Genomic DNA, 21,730 nt, shown 5'->3' on the forward strand with positions numbered 1-21,730 from the left:
AACTGAGAAGAGACAAGTCTTTCATTGAAATACTTTTGAAAGGTTGTTTCTTAAACTGAGGATAATATCGATTTCTATTAAAGAGACGGTTTGAGTGGCATATAGTATTCGGGCAAATAACCATTAAACAGATTGTTAGTTGGAGACGCATGTGGGACTGCTGAGCATATTTGGAAAACATTAGAGAAGACGTTACTTTTTCAACATGCTTCAATTGTTCTGAGAACTACATTGAGCCATATGGGGATTATCGGCCATGAAGTTCAACACAGATGCCTCAAGTTGTTCTGTGCAATCCCAAATGGGAAAAGGGAGGGGCCCGTGATGGCCCCGGGTATTGGGGGTTTTGGGTGGATGGATGTGGGAGTTCGGGGTAGCATACAAAACTTCCCTTCAAGAAGGGGGCAATGGACCAATTACTTGGGGATTGGAACAAGGTTTTTTTTTTGCACAAACATTCTATACAAACAGTCAACTTTCCATTAAACCCCCAGCAAACCGTGTTCCCAAAAAAAATTTTTTTTTGGGGGCCGGGCGAAAAATGCTACCCCCGTGTTTTTAAAACGCAACCCCTTCTATCTGGAGTCAACCCCCCCTTCCCCGGCCCAAAACGGGCTTCTGTTTTTTTGCATTTTCCCCCATTACAAAATTTAACCATGGCAGCTATTTTAAAAAACTAATTATAATGCGTTTTCATCCCAATAAGATCCAACTCCGAACCCCCAACCCGGGCAAAAGACGGGGGGGAAGCTCAGCGGAAGCACGACTTTTAAACTGAGGGCCCGGGGGTTAATCCCGTTGGGAGGACTGCACGTGTTTCTCAAAGTGGGGTGAGTTTTAATCATGACATAATTTCAAGTCACATTCAATGAAAAATTCACTTTTTCCCAAAGCTTTTTCTTACCCTTCACCTTTCCCCAATTTTTATTCGCCCTTATTTTTGCTTTTGCATCCCTTCCCATATTTTCCCCGCCCCCTTTCTCTACCCACCGGGGTGCAAGAAAAACAAAAAGGTGAATAAAGAAAAGGAATCGAGACAAGATCATTTTAAAAAAAAATGTCCTTTTCACCAAAGGGCAAGACCCCCCCTTACAACGGGGGCCGGGACATGGAACACAGGTTGTTTTTTTTTTTTTTTTTTTTTTTTTTTTTTTTTTTTTTTTTTTTTTTTTTTTTTTTTTTTTTTTTTTTTTTTTTTTTTTTTTTTTTTTTTTTTTTTTTTTTTTTTTTTTTTTTTTTTTTTTTTTTTTTTTTGTGGACAAAAAAAAAAACGTGATTTTTTGAGAATTTTCCCTAAGAATATGGAAGTCAGCAGAGAGAAACAAGAAGCCGCCCCCCAATCTTGACTACAACACCAACTGAGACAGAATACACTGTTATTTTGGTTTGGTGAATAGGGGTGCAGGAGCACTGTGATGCAGCTACTGGGCGATGAGAGGTTTTAGGGGTGCTGAGATGGATAGTGGGAGTTCTGGGGGATAGCATCACACGTAAGCTTCTCCATTCTACAGAATGGGAGCAATGTGACCAACTTACTTGGAGATGATGGAACTGGGAAGGTTCTTTGTTTTCTGCACAAACATTCTATACAAACAGTCAAGCTTCCGATGTATCACCTGTAGCAGAACTCTGTGTTCTACAAAAAGGAAGCTGTTTTTTTTGGGTGCCGAGGCTGAAAGATAGCTGACCCCGACGTGATTTGAACACGCAACCTTCTGATCTGGAGTCAGACGCGCTACCGTTGCGCCACGAGGCCAAGACGGACTTCTGTTTTATGTGACATGCACCACATTAGCATAGTATTAACCATGAGCAGCTCATCGATGGCAAATAACATAGATTATGAATGCGTTATTCATCTCCTAATATAGATCCAACTCCTGAACCCATGAAGCAGGACAACAGACAGGGCCTGGATAGCTCAGTCGGTAGAGCAGTCAGACTTTTAATCTGAGGGTCCAGGGTTCAAGTCCCTGTTCGGCAGGACTGCACAGTGTTTGCTCAAAGTGTCCTGAGTTTAACTCATGAGCACTAATTTCAAGTCAGCATTCAATGAAAATTCACTGATTCCAACAGCTTCTTCTTACTCCTTGCATCACTTTCCCGAATTTATGGGGCCCTGCACTGCTTATTTTTGCTCTTTCATCCCTTCCCCATTCTTTTTCCCCGCCCTTAGCCCCTACCCACCTGTGGATGCAGAGAAATATGCAAGGATGAGATACAAAAATAGAGGAATCGGACAAGATCATTTAAAACCAGTAGAATGTCCTTGCTCAGTCCAAATGTCGTTAGAGCCACGTCAATTACAGCGTGGCACACGGGGGACAGTGGAATCACAGGTTGTTTATTTGTACGTCACTTTTTCTGGGAAAAAAGACTTTTTCCCCAAAGGATGCAAAAAGGGGGACCCCCACTGAACCATCCTCTGGGGCACCATAGCTCCTTTGCTTTTGCCCCCCCAAAAGGGGGATTCAAAGGGTTGGCATGGCCTTAAAAGGGGGGTGGACATCGACGATTTCAGGGTCAGGCCAGGGCCAAGGGGACGAGCACATATAAACGATTGGGAAAGAGCCCCATGACTCAAACAGCCAGAAAAGGGTTGAGGCCATTGTGTTTTAAATCCTGGGGGGAAGGGTTTTTTTAAAATACCCTTTTTCTAGGCCCTTTTTTTTTTAAGATATTTTAAGGGGGGGAAAACGCGTCCGACAAAATTTTGGGTGAATAGGGACAAATGACTTTTCCCCTTCCTTTGGGCCCCGTAATTCCCCGAAAAAAGGAATCGGGCCGTTGGGGGTAGGACACACGGTTTTCCCTTATATCCAAACCTTCCCCCAATTTAGGGAAAACCCCCAAACCCAAAAAATTTGGGGAAACAGGGTGGGAGCCCATCTTAGCTGCACTGTGCACCTGGAAAAAAATTTTTCCCCCCCCACAAAGAATGTTTCCCAAAAACCCAAAAATCCTGGGGGAAAAAGGGAAAATTTTGAAATTTTCCTAAGAATTGGAAGGAAAGAAAAGAATTTTATCAAAATTCCACTAAACCCCCAAACCCGTGGGCAAAAAAAAAATGTTTTTTGGTTTTAAAAAGAAAGGAAGTGGGAGCAAAAGGAAAAAAGGTTTAAACTTGATAAAAAACGGAAGAATACACCGTTTTTTTTTTTTAAAGGGGGGGAGCAATGTGACCCCAAAAATTTTTAGAGGTTTGGGGGTTTGGGGGGTTTTGGGGTTTGGGGAAAATCAACGTAAAGCTTTTCCAATTTAGAAGGACTTTTTCCCCAAAAAGGAGTGTGGAATGGGAAAGGTTTTTTTTTTGACAAAAACCCTTTAAAAAAGCAACCCTTTTTTGTATCAGAGCAAACCCCTTTGGCCTTAAAAAAGGAAACTTTTTTTTGGGGGGGCAAAGATAATTTTTCCCCCGGGATTTAAAACCAACCTTTGATTTGGGGAGAGGGTTTCCCAAAAGGCCAAACCCTCCCTTTCAGCACCCCAAGCCTTTTTAACCATGGAGGCCCTCGATTTAAAAATGATTTAAGGGGGAAATTTTTTTCCCCCTTTAGCCAATCTGAAACCCCCCAAAAGGCCAAAGGGCCCCATTTTAATCAGAGCACAATTTTTAAACAGGGTTTCCCTTAATTCCCCGTTCCCAAAAGGGCTTCACATTTTTTCCAAAATTTTCCGAATTTTTCCTTTAACCTTAAATTTTAATTTTTCCCCCCTAAAAATTCCCGTTCCCCAAACTTTCTTACCCCTTGCATCATTTTTTAAAAGGGGCCCCGAATGGGATTTTTTCTTTTTACCCCCTTTTTTTCCTTTTGCTCACCCCCCTGTGGGGCAAAAAATATCAAGGGTGGAAAGGGGAAAGGGAATCAACAAGGTTTTAAAAAATTTTTTCCTTGCTACAATTTCCCAAAAATGCCAAACCCAACTGGACACTACAGGGGACACAGGTTTTCCTTTTCCCCAAGGGTTTTGGAAAAAAGCTTTCCCAAAAATGAAAAGGGGACCCCCACGAAATCCCCGGGAGGACCAAGCCCCCCGGCCCCCCAAAGCATTAATGGGGTTTGGGAAAAGGGCCAAAAAAGGGGGGGCCCCCGGTTTTAAATCAGGGAGGCCAAAGGGGACCCCATAAAAATTAAAAAAGGCCCCCCTTTTTTAAAAGGGAAAAAGGGGGGGGCCCTTGTGTTTTAAACCTGCAATGGGCCTGAAAAACCCTTTTTTCATGAAAAGACCCCTTTTTTGTTTTTTTAAAGGGGGGAAACCTGAAAGAAATCCGGGCCGAATGGTGGAAAACATTTCCTTTTTTTTTGTTGCCTTCAGGAAACCCCAAATAGGAAAAAAAAAGGAAGGAAAGGGTGGTAGGCCAGGTCCTTAACTAACCTTTTTTAAATGTATTTTGGAAACCAAAACCGGGGCCCCCGTAAAAATTTTAAAAAAAAATGGGCCCCCCAAACCCGGGGGCTTCTGACCTGGGCACCGGGCATTTTTCACCCCCGGAAGCAAAGAACTTTCCAAAAAACCCAAAAATACCAATTTGGGGAAAAAAAAACCCGACCTTTTTAAAATTCAAGGGGAAAAAAAATATTTTTTAAAAAGCTTTTATAAAACCCCCACTTGGGGCAAAAACAAGAACGGGTTTTAAGTTTTTAAAAATATGGAAGTGGGAGGAGAAAAGAAGGCCCCCCTGATTTAAAAAATGTGAAGGGAAAAAGGGGGTTTTTTTTGAAAGGGGCCCCGGGGAAGGGTGGGCAAAGGGGAAAATTTTTGGGGGAGCTCATCGATGGCAAATAACATAGATTATGAATGCGTTATTCATCTCCTAATATAGATCCAACTCCTGAACCCATGAACCAGGACAACAGACAGGGCCCGGATAGCTCAGTCGGTAGAGCATCAGACTTTTAATCTGAGGGTCCAGGGTTCAAGTCCCTGTTCGGCGAGGTACTGCACAGTGTTTGCTCAAAGTGTCGCTGAGTTTTAACTCATGATGCACTAATTTCAAGTCAGCATTACAATGAAAATTCACTGATTCCAACAGCTTCTTCTTACTCCTTGCATCACTTTCCAGAATTTATGGGGCCATTCGCACTGCTTATTTTTGCTATTTGCATCCCTTCCTCATATCTTTTCCTCGCCCTTAGCTCTACCCACCTGTGGATGCAGAGAAATATGCAAGGATGAGATACAAGAATAGAGGAATCGAGACAAGATCATTAAAGCCAGTAGAATGTCCTTGCTCAGTCAAGTGTCAGTTAGACGCCACGTCAATTACAGACGTGGCACACGTGGACATGTGGAATCACAGGTTGTTCATTTGTACGTCACTTGTTCTGAAAACAGACTTTCCGCAAAGGATGCAAAGGTGTACCCTCACTGAACCATCCTCTGGGAGCACCATAGCTCCTCGCTTCTCGCTCCTCCAAGGAGCATTCAATGGATTGGCATGGCCTTAAAGGTGGGTGGACATCGATCGATTTCAGGGTCAGGCCAGGACCAAGGAGACGAGCACATATAAACGATTGGAATGAGCCCTATGACTCAAACAGCCAGAAAAGGGTTGAGGCCATTGTGTTTTAAATCCTGCAGGGTGAGGTTCATGCAATAAGTACCACTTTTTGACATGAGAAAGACTAAATGGCTTCTATTCAAGATGAGTGTGTTAAGTGGGTGGATCACTTGCTGTACCTGTACAATCCTGGGCCTGAAGTCGCAGTGGACAAATGACTGGTTCCTTTCAGTGCCTGTTGTTCCTTCAGGCAGTACATTCCCTGCAAGACAGAGGAATACGGCGTCAAGATATGGGTGGAATAGGACACACGATCCAATTATATCTCAACCTTGCAAGTGTATTCAGGAAAGCCAACCAGTAGAGCCCCAGATAAAATTAGGGAATGCGAGTGGTGCTGGTCATGTCCCGAGGTCTTAGATGACACTGTGTCACCTGTGATCATTTTTGCACCACCTGCCACCTCAGCAAAGAACTGTTCCAAAAACCAAAACTGACCATAGGGAAACAGTGAGGAGAAACTACTCTGAGCTCGTCACAGCACGACTTGCAAGGAAAGACAAAGATATTTTCTCATCAAAGTATGCTTTCACTGAAACCACCACTCTTGTGGACAAAAAAACAAGAACGTGATTCTTATGAGATATTTCCATAAGAATATGGAAGTCAGCAGCAGAGAGAACAAGAAGCCGTCCACCAATCTTGACTACAACACCAACTGATGACAGAATACACTGTTATTTTGGTTTGGTGAATAGGGGTGCAGGAGCACTGTGATGCAGCTACTGGGCTGATTGAGAGGTTTTAGGGGTGCTGAGATGGATAGTGGGAGTTCTGGGGGATAGCATCACACGTAAAGCTTCTCCATTCTACAGAATGGGAGCAATGTGACCAACTTACTTGGAGATGATGGAACTGGGAAGGTTCTTTGTTTTCTGCACAAACATTCTATACAAACAGTCAAGCTTCCGATGTATCACCTGTAGCAGAACTCTGTGTTCTACAAAAAGGAAGCTGTTTTTTTTGGGTGCCGCAGGCGAAAGATAGCTGACCCCGACGTGATTTGAACACGCAACCTTCTGATCTGGAGTCAGACGCGCTACCGTTGCGCCACGAGGCCAAGACGGACTTCTGCCTTATGTGACATGCACCACATTAGCATTATATTAACCATGAGCAGCTCATCGATGGCAAATAACATAGATTATGAATGCGATATTCATCTCCTAATATAGATCCAACTCCTGAACCCATGAACCAGGACAACAAACAGGGCCCGGATAGCTCAGTCGGTAGAGCATCAGACTTTTAATCTGAGGGTCCAGGGTTCAAGTCCCTGTTCGGGCGAGGTACTGCACAGTGTTTGCTCAAAGTGTCGCTGAGTTTTAACTCATGAAGCACTAATTTCAAGTCAGCATTACAATGAAAATTCACTGATTCCAACAGCTTCTTCTTACTCCTTGCATCACTTTCCAGAATTTATGGGGCCATTCGCACTGCTTATTTTTGCTCTTTGCATCCCTTCCTCATATCTTTTCCTCGCCTCTTAGCTCTACCCACCTGTGGATGCAGAGAAATATGCAAGGATGAGATACAAGAATAGAGGAATCGAGACAAGATCATTAAAGCCAGTAGAATGTCCTTGCTCAGTCAAGTGTCAGTTAGACGCCACGTCAATTACAGACGTGGCACACGTGGACAGGTGGAATCACAGGTTGTTCATTTGTACGTCACTTGTTCTGAAAACAGACTTCCGCAAAGGATGCAAAGGTGTACCCTCACTGAACCATCCTCTGGGAGCACCATAGCTCCTCGCTTCTCGCTCCTCCAAGGAGCATTCAATGGGTTGGCATGGCCTTAAAGGTGGGTGGACATCGATCGATTTCAGGGTCAGGCCAGGACCAAGGAGACGAGCACATATAAACGATTGGAATGAGCCCTATGACTCAAACAGCCAGAAAAGGGTTGAGGCCATTGTGTTTTAAATCCTGCAGGGTGAGGTTCATGCAATAAGTACCACTTTTTGACATGAGAAAGACTAAATGGCTTCTATTCAGATGATGTGTTAAGTGGGTGGATCACTTGCTGTACCTGTACAATCCTGGGCCTGAAGTCGCAGTGGACAAATGACTGGTTCCTTTCAGTGCCTGTTGTTCCTTCAGGCAGTACATTCCCTGCAAGACAGAGGAATACGGCGTCAAGATATGGGTGGAATAGGACACACGATCCAATTATATCTCAACCTTGCAAGTGTATTCAGGAAAGCCAACCAGTAGAGCCCCAGATAAAATTAGGGAATGCGAGTGGTGCTGGTCATGTCCCGAGGTCTTAGATGACACTGTGTCACCTGTGATCATTTTTGCACCACCTGCCACCTCAGCAAAGAACTGTTCCAAAAACCAAAACTGACCATAGGGGAAACAGTGAGGAGAAACTACTCTGAGCTCGTCACAGCACGACTTGCAAGGAAAGACAAAGATATTTTCTCATCAAAGTATGCTTTCACTGAAACCACCACTCTTGTGGACAAAAAAACAAGAACGTGATTCTTATGAGATATTTCCATAAGAATATGGAAGTCAGCAGCAGAGAGAACAAGAAGCCGTCCACCAATCTTGACTACAACACCAACTGATGACAGAATACACTGTTATTTTGGTTTGGTGAATAGGGTGCAGGAGCACTGTGATGCAGCTACTGGGCTGATTGAGAGGTTTTAGGGGTGCTGAGATGGATAGTGGGAGTTCTGGGGGATAGCATCACACGTAAAGCTTCTCCATTCTACAGAATGGGAGCAATGTGACCAACTTACTTGGAGATGATGGAACTGGGAAGGTTCTTTGTTTTCTGCACAAACATTCTATACAAACAGTCAAGCTTCCGATGTATCACCTGTAGCAGAACTCTGTGTTCTACAAAAAGGAAGCTGTTTTTTTTGGGTGCCGCAGGCGAAAGATAGCTGACCCCGACGTGATTTGAACACGCAACCTTCTGATCTGGAGTCAGACGCGCTACCGTTGCGCCACGAGGCCAAGACGGACTTCTGTTTTATGTGACATGCACCACATTAGCATATTATTAACCATGAGCAGCTCATCGATGGCAAATAACATAGATTATGAATGCGTTATTCATCTCCTAATATAGATCCAACTCCTGAACCCATGAACCAGGACAACAGACAGGGCCCGGATAGCTCAGTCGGTAGAGCATCAGACTTTTAATCTGAGGGTCCAGGGTTCAAGTCCCTGTTCGGGCGAGGTACTGCACAGTGTTTGCTCAAAGTGTCGCTGAGTTTTAACTCATGAAGCACTAATTTCAAGTCAGCATTACAATGAAAATTCACTGATTCCAACAGCTTCTTCTTACTCCTTGCATCACTTTCCAGAATTTATGGGGCCATTCGCACTGCTTATTTTTGCTTTTGCATCCCTTCCTCATATCTTTTCCTCGCCCCTTAGCTCTACCCACCTGTGGATGCAGAGAAATATGCAAGGATGAGATACAAGAATAGAGGAATCGAGACAAGATCATTAAAGCCAGTAGAATGTCCTTGCTCAGTCAAGTGTCAGTTAGACGCCACGTCAATTACAGACGTGGCACACGTGGACAGGTGGAATCACAGGTTGTTCATTTGTACGTCACTTGTTCTGAAAACAGACTTCCGCAAAGGATGCAAAGGTGTACCCTCACTGAACCATCCTCTGGGAGCACCATAGCTCCTCGCTTCTCGCTCCTCCAAGGAGCATTCAATGGGTTGGCATGGCCTTAAAGGTGGGTGGACATCGATCGATTTCAGGGTCAGGCCAGGACCAAGGAGACGAGCACATATAAACGATTGGAATGAGCCCTATGACTCAAACAGCCAGAAAAGGGTTGAGGCCATTGTGTTTTAAATCCTGCAGGGTGAGGTTCATGCAATAAGTACCACTTTTTGACATGAGAAAGACTAAATGGCTTCTATTCAAGATGAGTGTGTTAAGTGGGTGGATCACTTGCTGTACCTGTACAATCCTGGGCCTGAAGTCGCAGTGGACAAATGACTGGTTCCTTTCAGTGCCTGTTGTTCCTTCAGGCAGTACATTCCCTGCAAGACAGAGGAATACGGCGTCAAGATATGGGTGGAATAGGACACACGATCCAATTATATCTCAACCTTGCAAGTGTATTCAGGAAAGCCAACCAGTAGAGCCCCAGATAAAAATTAGGGAATGCGAGTGGTGCTGGTCATGTCCCGAGGTCTTAGATGACACTGTGTCACCTGTGATCATTTTTGCACCACCTGCCACCTCAGCAAAGAACTGTTCCAAAAACCAAAACTGACCATAGGGGAAACAGTGAGGAGAAACTACTCTGAGCTCGTCACAGCACGACTTGCAAGGAAAGACAAAGATATTTCTCATCAAAGTATGCTTTCACTGAAACCACCACTCTTGTGGACAAAAAAACAAGAACGTGATTCTTATGAGATATTTCCATAAGAATATGGAAGTCAGCAGCAGAGAGAACAAGAAGCCGTCCACCAATCTTGACTACAACACCAACTGATGACAGAATACACTGTTATTTTGGTTTGGTGAATAGGGGTGCAGGAGCACTGTGATGCAGCTACTGGGCTGATTGAGAGGTTTTAGGGGTGCTGAGATGGATAGTGGGAGTTCTGGGGGATAGCATCACACGTAAAGCTTCTCCATTCTACAGAATGGGAGCAATGTGACCAACTTACTTGGAGATGATGGAACTGGGAAGGTTCTTTGTTTTCTGCACAAACATTCTATACAAACAGTCAAGCTTCCGATGTATCACCTGTAGCAGAACTCTGTGTTCTACAAAAAGGAAGCTGTTTTTTTTTGGGTGCTGCAGGCGAAAGATAGCTGACCCCGACGTGATTTGAACACGCAACCTTCTTATCTGGAGTCAGACGCGCTACCGTTGCGCCACGAGGCCAAGACGGACTTCTGTTTTATGTGACATGCACCACATTAGCATATTATTAACCATGAGCAGCTCATCGATGGCAAATAACATAGATTATGAATGCGTTATTCATCTCCTAATATAGATCCAACTCCTGAACCCATGAACCAGGACAACAGACAGGGCCCGGATAGCTCAGTCGGTAGAGCATCAGACTTTTAATCTGAGGGTCCAGGGTTCAAGTCCCTGTTCGGGCGAGGTACTGCACAGTGTTTGCTCAAAGTGTCGCTGAGTTTTAACTCATGAAGCACTAATTTCAAGTCAGCATTACAATGAAAATTCACTGATTCCAACAGCTTCTTCTTACTCCTTGCATCACTTTCCAGAATTTATGGGGCCATTCGCACTGCTTATTTTTGCTATTTGCATCCCTTCCTCATATCTTTTCCTCGCCCCTTAGCTCTACCCACCTGTGGATGCAGAGAAATATGCAAGGATGAGATACAAGAATAGAGGAATCGAGACAAGATCATTAAAGCCAGTAGAATGTCCTTGCTCAGTCAAGTGTCAGTTAGATGCCACGTCAATTACAGACGTGGCACACGTGGACAGTGGAATCACAGGTTGTTCATTTGTACGTCACTTGTTCTGAAAACAGACTTCCGCAAAGGATGCAAAGGTGTACCCTCACTGAACCATCCTCTGGGAGCACCATAGCTCCTCGCTTCTCGCTCCTCCAAGGAGCATTCAATGGGTTGGCATGGCCTTAAAGGTGGGTGGACATCGATCGATTTCAGGGTCAGGCCAGGACCAAGGAGACGAGCACATATAAACGATTGGAATGAGCCCTATGACTCAAACAGCCAGAAAAGGGTTGAGGCCATTGTGTTTTAAATCCTGCAGGGTGAGGTTCATGCAATAAGTACCACTTTTTGACATGAGAAAGACTAAATGGCTTCTATTCAAGATGAGTGTGTTAAGTGGGTGGATCACTTGCTGTACCTGTACAATCCTGGGCCTGAAGTCGCAGTGGACAAATGACTGGTTCCTTTCAGTGCCTGTTGTTCCTTCAGGCAGTACATTCCCTGCAAGACAGAGGAATACGGCGTCAAGATATGGGTGGAATAGGACACACGATCCAATTATATCTCAACCTTGCAAGTGTATTCAGGAAAGCCAACCAGTAGAGCCCCAGATAAAAATTAGGGAATGCGAGTGGTGCTGGTCATGTCCCGAGGTCTTAGATGACACTGTGTCACCTGTGATCATTTTTGCACCACCTGCCACCTCAGCAAAGAACTGTTCCAAAAACCAAAACTGACCATAGGGGAAACAGTGAGGAGAAACTACTCTGAGCTCGTCACAGCACGACTTGCAAGGAAAGACAAAGATATTTTCTCATCAAAGTATGCTTTCACTGAAACCACCACTCTTGTGGACAAAAAAACAAGAACGTGATTCTTATGAGATATTTCCATAAGAATATGGAAGTCAGCAGCAGAGAGAACAAGAAGCCGTCCACCAATCTTGACTACAACACCAACTGATGACAGAATACACTGTTATTTTGGTTTGGTGAATAGGGGTGCAGGAGCACTGTGATGCAGCTACTGGGCTGATTGAGAGGTTTTAGGGGTGCTGAGATGGATAGTGGGAGTTCTGGGGGATAGCATCACACGTAAAGCTTCTCCATTCTACAGAATGGGAGCAATGTGACCAACTTACTTGGAGATGATGGAACTGGGAAGGTTCTTTGTTTTCTGCACAAACATTCTATACAAACAGTCAAGCTTCCGATGTATCACCTGTAGCAGAACTCTGTGTTCTACAAAAAGGAAGCTGTTTTTTTTGGGTGCCGCAGGCGAAAGATAGCTGACCCCGACGTGATTTGAACACGCAACCTTCTGATCTGGAGTCAGACGCGCTACCGTTGCGCCACGAGGCCAAGACGGACTTCTGTTTTATGTGACATGCACCACATTAGCATATTATTAACCATGAGCAGCTCATCGATGGCAAATAACATAGATTATGAATGCGTTATTCATCTCCTAATATAGATCCAACTCCTGAACCATGAACCAGGACAACAGACAGGGCCCGGATAGCTCAGTCGGTAGAGCATCAGACTTTTAATCTGAGGGTCCAGGGTTCAAGTCCCTGTTCGGGCGAGGTACTGCACAGTGTTTGCTCAAAGTGTCGCTGAGTTTTAACTCATGAAGCACTAATTTCAAGTCAGCATTACAATGAAAATTCACTGATTCCAACAGCTTCTTCTTACTCCTTGCATCACTTTCCAGAATTTATGGGGCCATTCGCACTGCTTATTTTTGCTATTTGCATCCCTTCCTCATATCTTTTCCTCGCCCCTTAGCTCTACCCACCTGTGGATGCAGAGAAATATGCAAGGATGAGATACAAGAATAGAGGAATCGAGACAAGATCATTAAAGCCAGTAGAATGTCCTTGCTCAGTCAAGTGTCAGTTAGACGCCACGTCAATTACAGACGTGGCACACGTGGACATGTGGAATCACAGGTTGTTCATTTGTACGTCACTTGTTCTGAAAACAGACTTTCCGCAAAGGATGCAAAGGTGTACCCTCACTGAACCATCCTCTGGGAGCACCATAGCTCCTCGCTTCTCGCTCCTCCAAGGAGCATTCAATGGATTGGCATGGCCTTAAAGGTGGGTGGACATCGATCGATTTCAGGGTCAGGCCAGGACCAAGGAGACGAGCACATATAAACGATTGGAATGAGCCCTATGACTCAAACAGCCAGAAAAGGGTTGAGGCCATTGTGTTTTAAATCCTGCAGGGTGAGGTTCATGCAATAAGTACCACTTTTTGACATGAGAAAGACTAAATGGCTTCTATTCAAGATGAGTGTGTTAAGTGGGTGGATCACTTGCTGTACCTGTACAATCCTGGGCCTGAAGTCGCAGTGGACAAATGACTGGTTCCTTTCAGTGCCTGTTGTTCCTTCAGGCAGTACATTCCCTGCAAGACAGAGGAATACGGCGTCAAGATATGGGTGGAATAGGACACACGATCCAATTATATCTCAACCTTGCAAGTGTATTCAGGAAAGCCAACCAGTAGAGCCCCAGATAAAAATTAGGGAATGCGAGTGGTGCTGGTCATGTCCCGAGGTCTTAGATGACACTGTGTCACCTGTGATCATTTTTGCACCACCTGCCACCTCAGCAAAGAACTGTTCCAAAAACCAAAACTGACCATAGGGGAAACAGTGAGGAGAAACTACTCTGAGCTCGTCACAGCACGACTTGCAAGGAAAGACAAAGATATTTTCTCATCAAAGTATGCTTTCACTGAAACCACCACTCTTGTGGACAAAAAAACAAGAACGTGATTCTTATGAGATATTTCCATAAGAATATGGAAGTCAGCAGCAGAGAGAACAAGAAGCCGTCCACCAATCTTGACTACAACACCAACTGATGACAGAATACACTGTTATTTTGGTTTGGTGAATAGGGGTGCAGGAGCACTGTGATGCAGCTACTGGGCTGATTGAGAGGTTTTAGGGGTGCTGAGATGGATAGTGGGAGTTCTGGGGGATAGCATCACACGTAAAGCTTCTCCATTCTACAGAATGGGAGCAATGTGACCAACTTACTTGGAGATGATGGAACTGGGAAGGTTCTTTGTTTTCTGCACAAACATTCTATACAAACAGTCAAGCTTCCGATGTATCACCTGTAGCAGAACTCTGTGTTCTACAAAAAGGAAGCTGTTTTTTTTGGGTGCCGCAGGCGAAAGATAGCTGACCCCGACGTGATTTGAACACGCAACCTTCTGATCTGGAGTCAGACGCGCTACCGTTGCGCCACGAGGCCAAGACGGACTTCTGTTTTATGTGACATGCACCACATTAGCATATTATTAACCATGAGCAGCTCATCGATGGCAAATAACATAGATTATGAATGCGTTATTCATCTCCTAATATAGATCCAACTCCTGAACCCATGAACCAGGACAACAGACAGGGCCCGGATAGCTCAGTCGGTAGAGCATCAGACTTTTAATCTGAGGGTCCAGGGTTCAAGTCCCTGTTCGGGCGAGGTACTGCACAGTGTTTGCTCAAAGTGTCGCTGAGTTTTAACTCATGAAGCACTAATTTCAAGTCAGCATTACAATGAAAATTCACTGATTCCAACAGCTTCTTCTTACTCCTTGCATCACTTTCCAGAATTTATGGAGCCATTCGCACTGCTTATTTTTGCTCTTTGCATCCCTTCCTCATATCTTTTCCTCGCCCCTTAGCTCTACCCACCTGTGGATGCAGAGAAATATGCAAGGATGAGATACAAGAATAGAGGAATCGAGACAAGATCATTAAAGCCAGTAGAATGTCCTTGCTCAGTCAAGTGTCAGTTAGACGCCACGTCAATTACAGACGTGGCACACGTGGACATGTGGAATCACAGGTTGTTCATTTGTACGTCACTTGTTCTGAAAACAGACTTTCCGCAAAGGATGCAAAGGTGTACCCTCACTGAACCATCCTCTGGGAGCACCATAGCTCCTCGCTTCTCGCTCCTCCAAGGAGCATTCAATGGATTGGCATGGCCTTAAAGGTGGGTGGACATCGATCGATTTCAGGGTCAGGCCAGGACCAAGGAGACGAGCACATATAAACATTGGAATGAGCCCTATGACTCAAACAGCCAGAAAAGGGTTGAGGCCATTGTGTTTTAAATCCTGCAGGGTGAGGTTCATGCAATAAGTACCACTTTTTGACATGAGAAAGACTAAATGGCTTCTATTCAAGATGAGTGTGTTAAGTGGGTGGATCACTTGCTGTACCTGTACAATCCTGGGCCTGAAGTCGCAGTGGACAAATGACTGGTTCCTTTCAGTGCCTGTTGTTCCTTCAGGCAGTACATTCCCTGCAAGACAGAGGAATACGGCGTCAAGATATGGGTGGAATAGGACACACGATCCAATTATATCTCAACCTTGCAAGTGTATTCAGGAAAGCCAACCAGTAGAGCCCCAGATAAAAATTAGGGAATGCGAGTGGTGCTGGTCATGTCCCGAGGTCTTAGATGACACTGTGTCACCTGTGATCATTTTTGCACCACCTGCCACCTCAGCAAAGAACTGTTCCAAAACCAAAACTGACCATAGGGGAAACAGTGAGGAGAAACTACTCTGAGCTCGTCACAGCACGACTTGCAAGGAAAGACAAAGATATTTTCTCATCAAAGTATGCTTTCACTGAAACCACCACTCTTGTGGACAAAAAAACAAGAACGTGATTCTTATGAGATATTTCCATAAGAATATGGAAGTCAGCAGCAGAGAGAACAAGAAGCCGTCCACCAATCTTGACTACAACACCAACTGATGACAGAATACACTGTTATTTTGGTTTGGTGAATAGGGGTGCAGGAGCACTGTGATGCAGCTACTGGGCTGATTGAGAGGTTTTAGGGGTGCTGAGATGGATAGTGGGAGTTCTGGGGATAGCATCACACGTAAAGCTTCTCCATTCTACAGAATGGGAGCAATGTGACCAACTTACTTGGAGATGATGGAACTGGGAAGGTTCTTTGTTTTCTGCACAAACATTCTATACAAACAGTCAAGCTTCCGATGTATCACCTGTAGCAGAACTCTGTGTTCTACAAAAGGAAGCTGTTTTTTTTGGGTGCCGCAGGCGAAAGATAGCTGACCCCGACGTGATTTGAACACGCAACCTTCTGATCTGGAGTCAGACGCGCTACCGTTGCGCCACGAGGCCAAGAGGACTTCTGTTTATGTGACATGCACCACATTAGCATATTATTAACCATGAGCAGCTCATCGATGGCAAATAACATAGATTATGAATGCGTTATTCATCTCCTAATATAGATCCAACTCCTGAACCCATGAACCAGGACAACAGACAGGGCCCGGATAGCTCAGTCGGTAGAGCATCAGACTTTTAATCTGAGGGTCCAGGGTTCAAGTCCCTGTTCGGGCGAGGTACTGCACAGTGTTTGCTCAAAGTGTCGCTGAGTTTTAACTCATGAAGCACTAATTTCAAGTCAGCATTACAATGAAAATTCACTGATTCCAACAGCTTCTTCTTACTCCTTGCATCACTTTCCAGAATTTATGGGGCCATTCGCACTGCTTATTTTTGCTCTTTGCATCCCTTCCTCATATCTTTTCCTCGCCCCTTAGCTCTACCCACCTGTGGATGCAGAGAAATATGCAAGGATGAGATACAAGAATAGAGGAATCGAGACAAGATCATTAAAGCCAGTAGAATGTCCTTGCTCAGTCAAGTGTCAGTTAGAGCCACGTCAATTACAGACGTGGCACACGTGGACATGTGGAATCACAGGTTGTTCATTTGTACGTCACTTGTTCTGAAAACAGACTTTCCGCAAAGGATGCAAAGGTGTACCCTCACTGAACCATCCTCTGGGAGCACCATAGCTCCTCGCTTCTCGCTCCTCCAAGGAGCATTCAATGGGTTGGCATGGCCTTAAAGGTGGGTGGACATCGATCGATTTCAGGGTCAGGCCAGGACCAAGGAGACGAGCACATATAAACGATTGGAATGAGCCCTATGACTCAAACAGCCAGAAAAGGGTTGAGGCCATTGTGTTTTAAATCCTGCAGGGTGAGGTTCATGCAATAAGTACCACTTTTTGACATGAGAAAGACTAAATGGCTTCTATTCAAGATGAGTGTGTTAAGTGGGTGGATCACTTGCTGTACCTGTACAATCCTGGGCCTGAAGTCGCAGTGGACAAATGACTGGTTCCTTTCAGTGCCTGTTGTTCCTTCAGGCAGTACATTCCCTGCAAGACAGAGGAATACGGCGTCAAGATATGGGTGGAATAGGACACACGATCCAATTATATCTCAACCTTGCAAGTGTATTCAGGAAAGCCAACCAGTAGAGCCCCAGATAAAAATTAGGGAATGCGAGTGGTGCTGGTCATGTCCCGAGGTCTTAGATGACACTGTGTCACCTGTGATCATTTTTGCACCACCTGCCACCTCAGCAAAGAACTGTTCCAAAAACCAAACTGACCATAGGGGAAACAGTGAGGAGAAACTACTCTGAGCTCGTCACAGCACGACTTGCAAGGAAAGACAAAGATATTTTCTCATCAAAGTATGCTTTCACTGAAACCACCACTCTTGTGGACAAAAAAACAAGAACGTGATTCTTATGAGATATTTCCATAAGAATATGGAAGTCAGCAGCAGAGAGAACAAGAAGCCGTCCACCAATCTGACTACAACACCAACTGATGACAGAATACACTGTTATTTTGGTTTGGTGAATAGGGGTGCAGGAGCACTGTGATGCAGCTACTGGGCTGATTGAGAGGTTTTAGGGGTGCTGAGATGGATAGTGGGAGTTCTGGGGGATAGCATCACACGTAAAGCTTCTCCATTCTACAGAATGGGAGCAATGTGACCAACTTACTTGGAGATGATGGAACTGGGAAGGTTCTTTGTTTTCTGCACAAACATTCTATACAAACAGTCAAGCTTCCGATGTATCACCTGTAGCAGAACTCTGTGTTCTACAAAAGGAAGCTGTTTTTTTTGGGTGCCGCAGGCGAAAGATAGCTGACCCCGACGTGATTTGAACACGCAACCTTCTGATCTGGAGTCAGACGCGCTACCGTTGCGCCACGAGGCCAAGACGGACTTCTGTTTTATGTGACATGCACCACATTAGCATATTATTAACCATGAGCAGCTCATCGATGGCAAATAACATAGATTATGAATGCGTTATTCATCTCCTAATATAGATCCAACTCCTGAACCCATGAACCAGGACAACAGACAGGGCCCGGATAGCTCAGTCGGTAGAGCATCAGACTTTTAATCTGAGGGTCCAGGGTTCAAGTCCCTGTTCGGGCGAGGTACTGCACAGTGTTTGCTCAAAGTGTCGCTGAGTTTTAACTCATGAAGCACTAATTTCAAGTCAGCATTACAATGAAAATTCACTGATTCCAACAGCTTCTTCTTACTCCTTGCATCACTTTCCAGAATTTATGGGGCCATTCGCACTGCTTATTTTTGCTATTTGCATCCCTTCCTCATATCTTTTCCTCGCCCCTTAGCTCTACCCACCTGTGGATGCAGAGAAATATGCAAGGATGAGATACAAGAATAGAGGAATCGAGACAAGATCATTAAAGCCAGTAGAATGTCCTTGCTCAGTCAAGTGTCAGTTAGACGCCACGTCAATTACAGACGTGGCACACGTGGACATGTGGAATCACAGGTTGTTCATTTGTACGTCACTTGTTCTGAAAACAGACTTTCCGCAAAGGATGCAAAGGTGTACCCTCACTGAACCATCCTCTGGGAGCACCATAGCTCCTCGCTTCTCGCTCCTCCAAGGAGCATTCAATGGATTGGCATGGCCTTAAAGGTGGGTGGACATCGATCGATTTCAGGGTCAGGCCAGGACCAAGGAGACGAGCACATATAAACGATTGGAATGAGCCCTATGACTCAAACAGCCAGAAAAGGGTTGAGGCCATTGTGTTTTAAATCCTGCAGGGTGAGGTTCATGCAATAAGTACCACTTTTTGACATGAGAAAGACTAAATGGCTTCTATTCAAGATGAGTGTGTTAAGTGGGTGGATCACTTGCTGTACCTGTACAATCCTGGGCCTGAAGTCGCAGTGGACAAATGACTGGTTCCTTTCAGTGCCTGTTGTTCCTTCAGGCAGTACATTCCCTGCAAGACAGAGGAATACGGGTCAAGATATGGGTGGAATAGGACACACGATCCAATTATATCTCAACCTTGCAAGTGTATTCAGGAAAGCCAACCAGTAGAGCCCCAGATAAAAATTAGGGAATGCGAGTGGTGCTGGTCATGTCCCGAGGTCTTAGATGACACTGTGTCACCTGTGATCATTTTTGCACCACCTGCCACCTCAGCAAGAACTGTTCCAAAAACCAAAACTGACCATAGGGGAAACAGTGAGGAGAAACTACTCTGAGCTCGTCACAGCACGACTTGCAAGGAAAGACAAAGATATTTTCTCATCAAAGTATGCTTTCACTGAAACCACCACTCTTGTGGACAAAAACAAGAACGTGATTCTTATGAGATATTTCCATAAGAATATGGAAGTCAGCAGCAGAGAGAACAAGAAGCCGTCCACCAATCTTGACTACAACACCAACTGATGACAGAATACACTGTTATTTTGGTTTGGTGAATAGGGTGCAGGAGCACTGTGATGCAGCTACTGGGCTGATTGAGAGGTTTTAGGGTGCTGAGATGGATAGTGGGAGTTCTGGGGGATAGCATCACACGTAAAGCTTCTCCATTCTACAGAATGGGAGCAATGTGACCAACTTACTTGGAGATGATGGAACTGGGAAGTTCTTTGTTTTCTGCACAAACATTCTATACAAACAGTCAAGCTTCCGATGTATCACCTGTAGCAGAACTCTGTGTTCTACAAAAAGGAAGCTGTTTTTTTGGGTGCCGCAGGCGAAAGATAGCTGACCCCGACGTGATTTGAACACGCAACCTTCTGATCTGGAGTCAGACGCGCTACCGTTGCGCCACGAGGCCAAGACGGACTTCTGTTTTATGTGACATGCACCACATTAGCATATTATTAACCATGAGCAGCTCATCGATGGCAAATAACATAGATTATGAATGCGTTATTCATCTCCTAATATAGATCCAACTCCTGAACCCATGAACCAGGACAACAGACAGGGCCCGGATAGCTCAGTCGGTAGAGCATCAGACTTTTAATCTGAGGGTCCAGGGTTCAAGTCCCTGTTCGGGCGAGGTACTGCACAGTGTTTGCTCAAAGTGTCGCTGAGTTTTAACTCATGATGCACTAATTTCAAGTCAGCATTACAATGAAAATTCACTGATTCCAACAGCTTCTTCTTACTCCTTGCATCACTTTCCAGAATTTATGGGGCCATTCGCACTGCTTATTTTTGCTATTTGCATCCCTTCCTCATATCTTTTCCTCGCCCTTAGCTCTACCACCTGTGGATGCAGAGAAATATGCAAGGATGAGATACAAGAATAGAGGAATCGAGACAAGATCATTAAAGCCAGTAGAATGTCCTTGCTCAGTCAAGTGTCAGTTAGACGCCACGTCAATTACAGACGTGGCACACGTGGACATGTGGAATCACAGGTTGTTCATTTGTCGTCACTTGTTCTGAAAACAGACTTTCCACAAAGGATGCAAAGGTGTACCCTCACTGAACCATCCTCTGGGAGCACCATAGCTCCTCGCTTCTCGCTCCTCCAAGGAGCATTCAATGGATTGGCATGGCCTTAAAGGTGGGTGGACATCGATCGATTTCAGGGTCAGGCCAGGACCAAGGAGCGAGCACATATAAGCGATTGGAATGAGCCCTATGACTCAAACAGCCAGAAAAGGGTTGAGGCCATTGTGTTTTAAATCCTGCAGGGTGAGGTTCATGCAATAAGTACCACTTTTGACATGAGAAAGACTAAATGGCTTCTATTCAAGATGAGTGTGTTAAGTGGGTGGATCACTTGCTGTACCTGTACAATCCTGGGCCTGAAGTCGCAGTGGACAAATGACTGGTTCCTTTCAGTGCCTGTTGTTCCTTCAGGCAGTACATTCCCTGCAAGACAGAGGAATACGGCGTCAAGATATGGGTGGAATAGGACACACGATCAATTATATCTCAACCTTGCAAGTGTATTCAGGAAAGCCAACCAGTAGAGCCCCAGATAAAAATTAGGAATGCGAGTGGTGCTGGTCATGTCCCGAGGTCTTAGCTGACACTGTGTCACCTGTGATCATTTTTGCACCACCTGCCACCTCAGCAAAGAACTGTTCCAAAAACCAAAACTGACCATAGGGAAACAGTGAGGAGAAACTACTCTGAGCTCGTCACAGCACGACTTGCAAGGAAAGACAAAGATATTTTCTCATCAAAGTATGCTTTCACTGAAACCACCACTCTTGTGGACAAAAAACAGAACGTGATTCTTATGAGATATTTCCATAAGAATATGGAAGTCAGCAGCAGAGAGAACAAGAAGCCGTCCACCATCTTGACTACAACACCAACTGATGACAGAATACACTGTTATTTTGGTTTGGTGAATAGGGGTGCAGGAGCACTGTGATGCAGCTACTGGGCTGATTGAGAGGTTTTAGGGGTGCTGAGATGGATAGTGGGAGTTTCTGGGGGATAGCATCACACGTAAAGCTTCTCCATTCTACAGAATGGGAGCAATGTGACCAACTTACTTGGAGATGATGGAACTGGGAAGGTTCTT

At 44.8% G+C, this 21,730-nt stretch overlaps 19 non-coding genes across 19 annotated transcripts; 10 read left to right on the plus strand and 9 right to left on the minus strand.

Annotated features, from left to right (window-relative positions):
* Positions 1-1,684: 1,684 nt before the first annotated feature.
* Positions 1,685-1,756, minus strand: trnaw-cca (transfer RNA tryptophan (anticodon CCA)). The gene has a single exon. It is a non-coding gene; the product is annotated as a tRNA-Trp (tRNA).
* Positions 1,757-1,910: 154 nt separating this feature from the next.
* Positions 1,911-1,991, plus strand: trnak-uuu (transfer RNA lysine (anticodon UUU)). Its single transcript has one exon. It is a non-coding gene; the product is annotated as a tRNA-Lys (tRNA).
* Positions 1,992-4,864: 2,873 nt separating this feature from the next.
* trnak-uuu (transfer RNA lysine (anticodon UUU)) lies at positions 4,865-4,946 on the plus strand. The gene has a single exon. It is a non-coding gene; the product is annotated as a tRNA-Lys (tRNA).
* A 1,605-nt stretch (positions 4,947-6,551) lies between these two features.
* On the minus strand, positions 6,552-6,623 carry trnaw-cca (transfer RNA tryptophan (anticodon CCA)). Its single transcript has one exon. It is a non-coding gene; the product is annotated as a tRNA-Trp (tRNA).
* Positions 6,624-6,777: 154 nt separating this feature from the next.
* trnak-uuu (transfer RNA lysine (anticodon UUU)) lies at positions 6,778-6,850 on the plus strand. The gene has a single exon. It is a non-coding gene; the product is annotated as a tRNA-Lys (tRNA).
* Positions 6,851-8,463: 1,613 nt separating this feature from the next.
* On the minus strand, positions 8,464-8,535 carry trnaw-cca (transfer RNA tryptophan (anticodon CCA)). Its single transcript has one exon. It is a non-coding gene; the product is annotated as a tRNA-Trp (tRNA).
* A 154-nt stretch (positions 8,536-8,689) lies between these two features.
* trnak-uuu (transfer RNA lysine (anticodon UUU)) lies at positions 8,690-8,762 on the plus strand. Its single transcript has one exon. It is a non-coding gene; the product is annotated as a tRNA-Lys (tRNA).
* A 1,616-nt stretch (positions 8,763-10,378) lies between these two features.
* Positions 10,379-10,450, minus strand: trnaw-cca (transfer RNA tryptophan (anticodon CCA)). Its single transcript has one exon. It is a non-coding gene; the product is annotated as a tRNA-Trp (tRNA).
* Positions 10,451-10,604: 154 nt separating this feature from the next.
* On the plus strand, positions 10,605-10,677 carry trnak-uuu (transfer RNA lysine (anticodon UUU)). The gene has a single exon. It is a non-coding gene; the product is annotated as a tRNA-Lys (tRNA).
* A 1,616-nt stretch (positions 10,678-12,293) lies between these two features.
* trnaw-cca (transfer RNA tryptophan (anticodon CCA)) lies at positions 12,294-12,365 on the minus strand. The gene has a single exon. It is a non-coding gene; the product is annotated as a tRNA-Trp (tRNA).
* A 153-nt stretch (positions 12,366-12,518) lies between these two features.
* On the plus strand, positions 12,519-12,591 carry trnak-uuu (transfer RNA lysine (anticodon UUU)). The gene has a single exon. It is a non-coding gene; the product is annotated as a tRNA-Lys (tRNA).
* A 1,618-nt stretch (positions 12,592-14,209) lies between these two features.
* On the minus strand, positions 14,210-14,281 carry trnaw-cca (transfer RNA tryptophan (anticodon CCA)). The gene has a single exon. It is a non-coding gene; the product is annotated as a tRNA-Trp (tRNA).
* Positions 14,282-14,435: 154 nt separating this feature from the next.
* Positions 14,436-14,508, plus strand: trnak-uuu (transfer RNA lysine (anticodon UUU)). Its single transcript has one exon. It is a non-coding gene; the product is annotated as a tRNA-Lys (tRNA).
* Positions 14,509-16,122: 1,614 nt separating this feature from the next.
* On the minus strand, positions 16,123-16,194 carry trnaw-cca (transfer RNA tryptophan (anticodon CCA)). Its single transcript has one exon. It is a non-coding gene; the product is annotated as a tRNA-Trp (tRNA).
* A 152-nt stretch (positions 16,195-16,346) lies between these two features.
* On the plus strand, positions 16,347-16,419 carry trnak-uuu (transfer RNA lysine (anticodon UUU)). The gene has a single exon. It is a non-coding gene; the product is annotated as a tRNA-Lys (tRNA).
* Positions 16,420-18,033: 1,614 nt separating this feature from the next.
* trnaw-cca (transfer RNA tryptophan (anticodon CCA)) lies at positions 18,034-18,105 on the minus strand. Its single transcript has one exon. It is a non-coding gene; the product is annotated as a tRNA-Trp (tRNA).
* Positions 18,106-18,259: 154 nt separating this feature from the next.
* trnak-uuu (transfer RNA lysine (anticodon UUU)) lies at positions 18,260-18,332 on the plus strand. Its single transcript has one exon. It is a non-coding gene; the product is annotated as a tRNA-Lys (tRNA).
* A 1,610-nt stretch (positions 18,333-19,942) lies between these two features.
* Positions 19,943-20,014, minus strand: trnaw-cca (transfer RNA tryptophan (anticodon CCA)). Its single transcript has one exon. It is a non-coding gene; the product is annotated as a tRNA-Trp (tRNA).
* Positions 20,015-20,168: 154 nt separating this feature from the next.
* On the plus strand, positions 20,169-20,241 carry trnak-uuu (transfer RNA lysine (anticodon UUU)). Its single transcript has one exon. It is a non-coding gene; the product is annotated as a tRNA-Lys (tRNA).
* Positions 20,242-21,730: the final 1,489 nt, after the last annotated feature.

Source organism: Anguilla rostrata, chromosome 14 (assembly GCF_018555375.3).
Source record: "Anguilla rostrata isolate EN2019 chromosome 14, ASM1855537v3, whole genome shotgun sequence".
Classification (NCBI taxonomy): domain Eukaryota; kingdom Metazoa; phylum Chordata; class Actinopteri; order Anguilliformes; family Anguillidae; genus Anguilla; species Anguilla rostrata.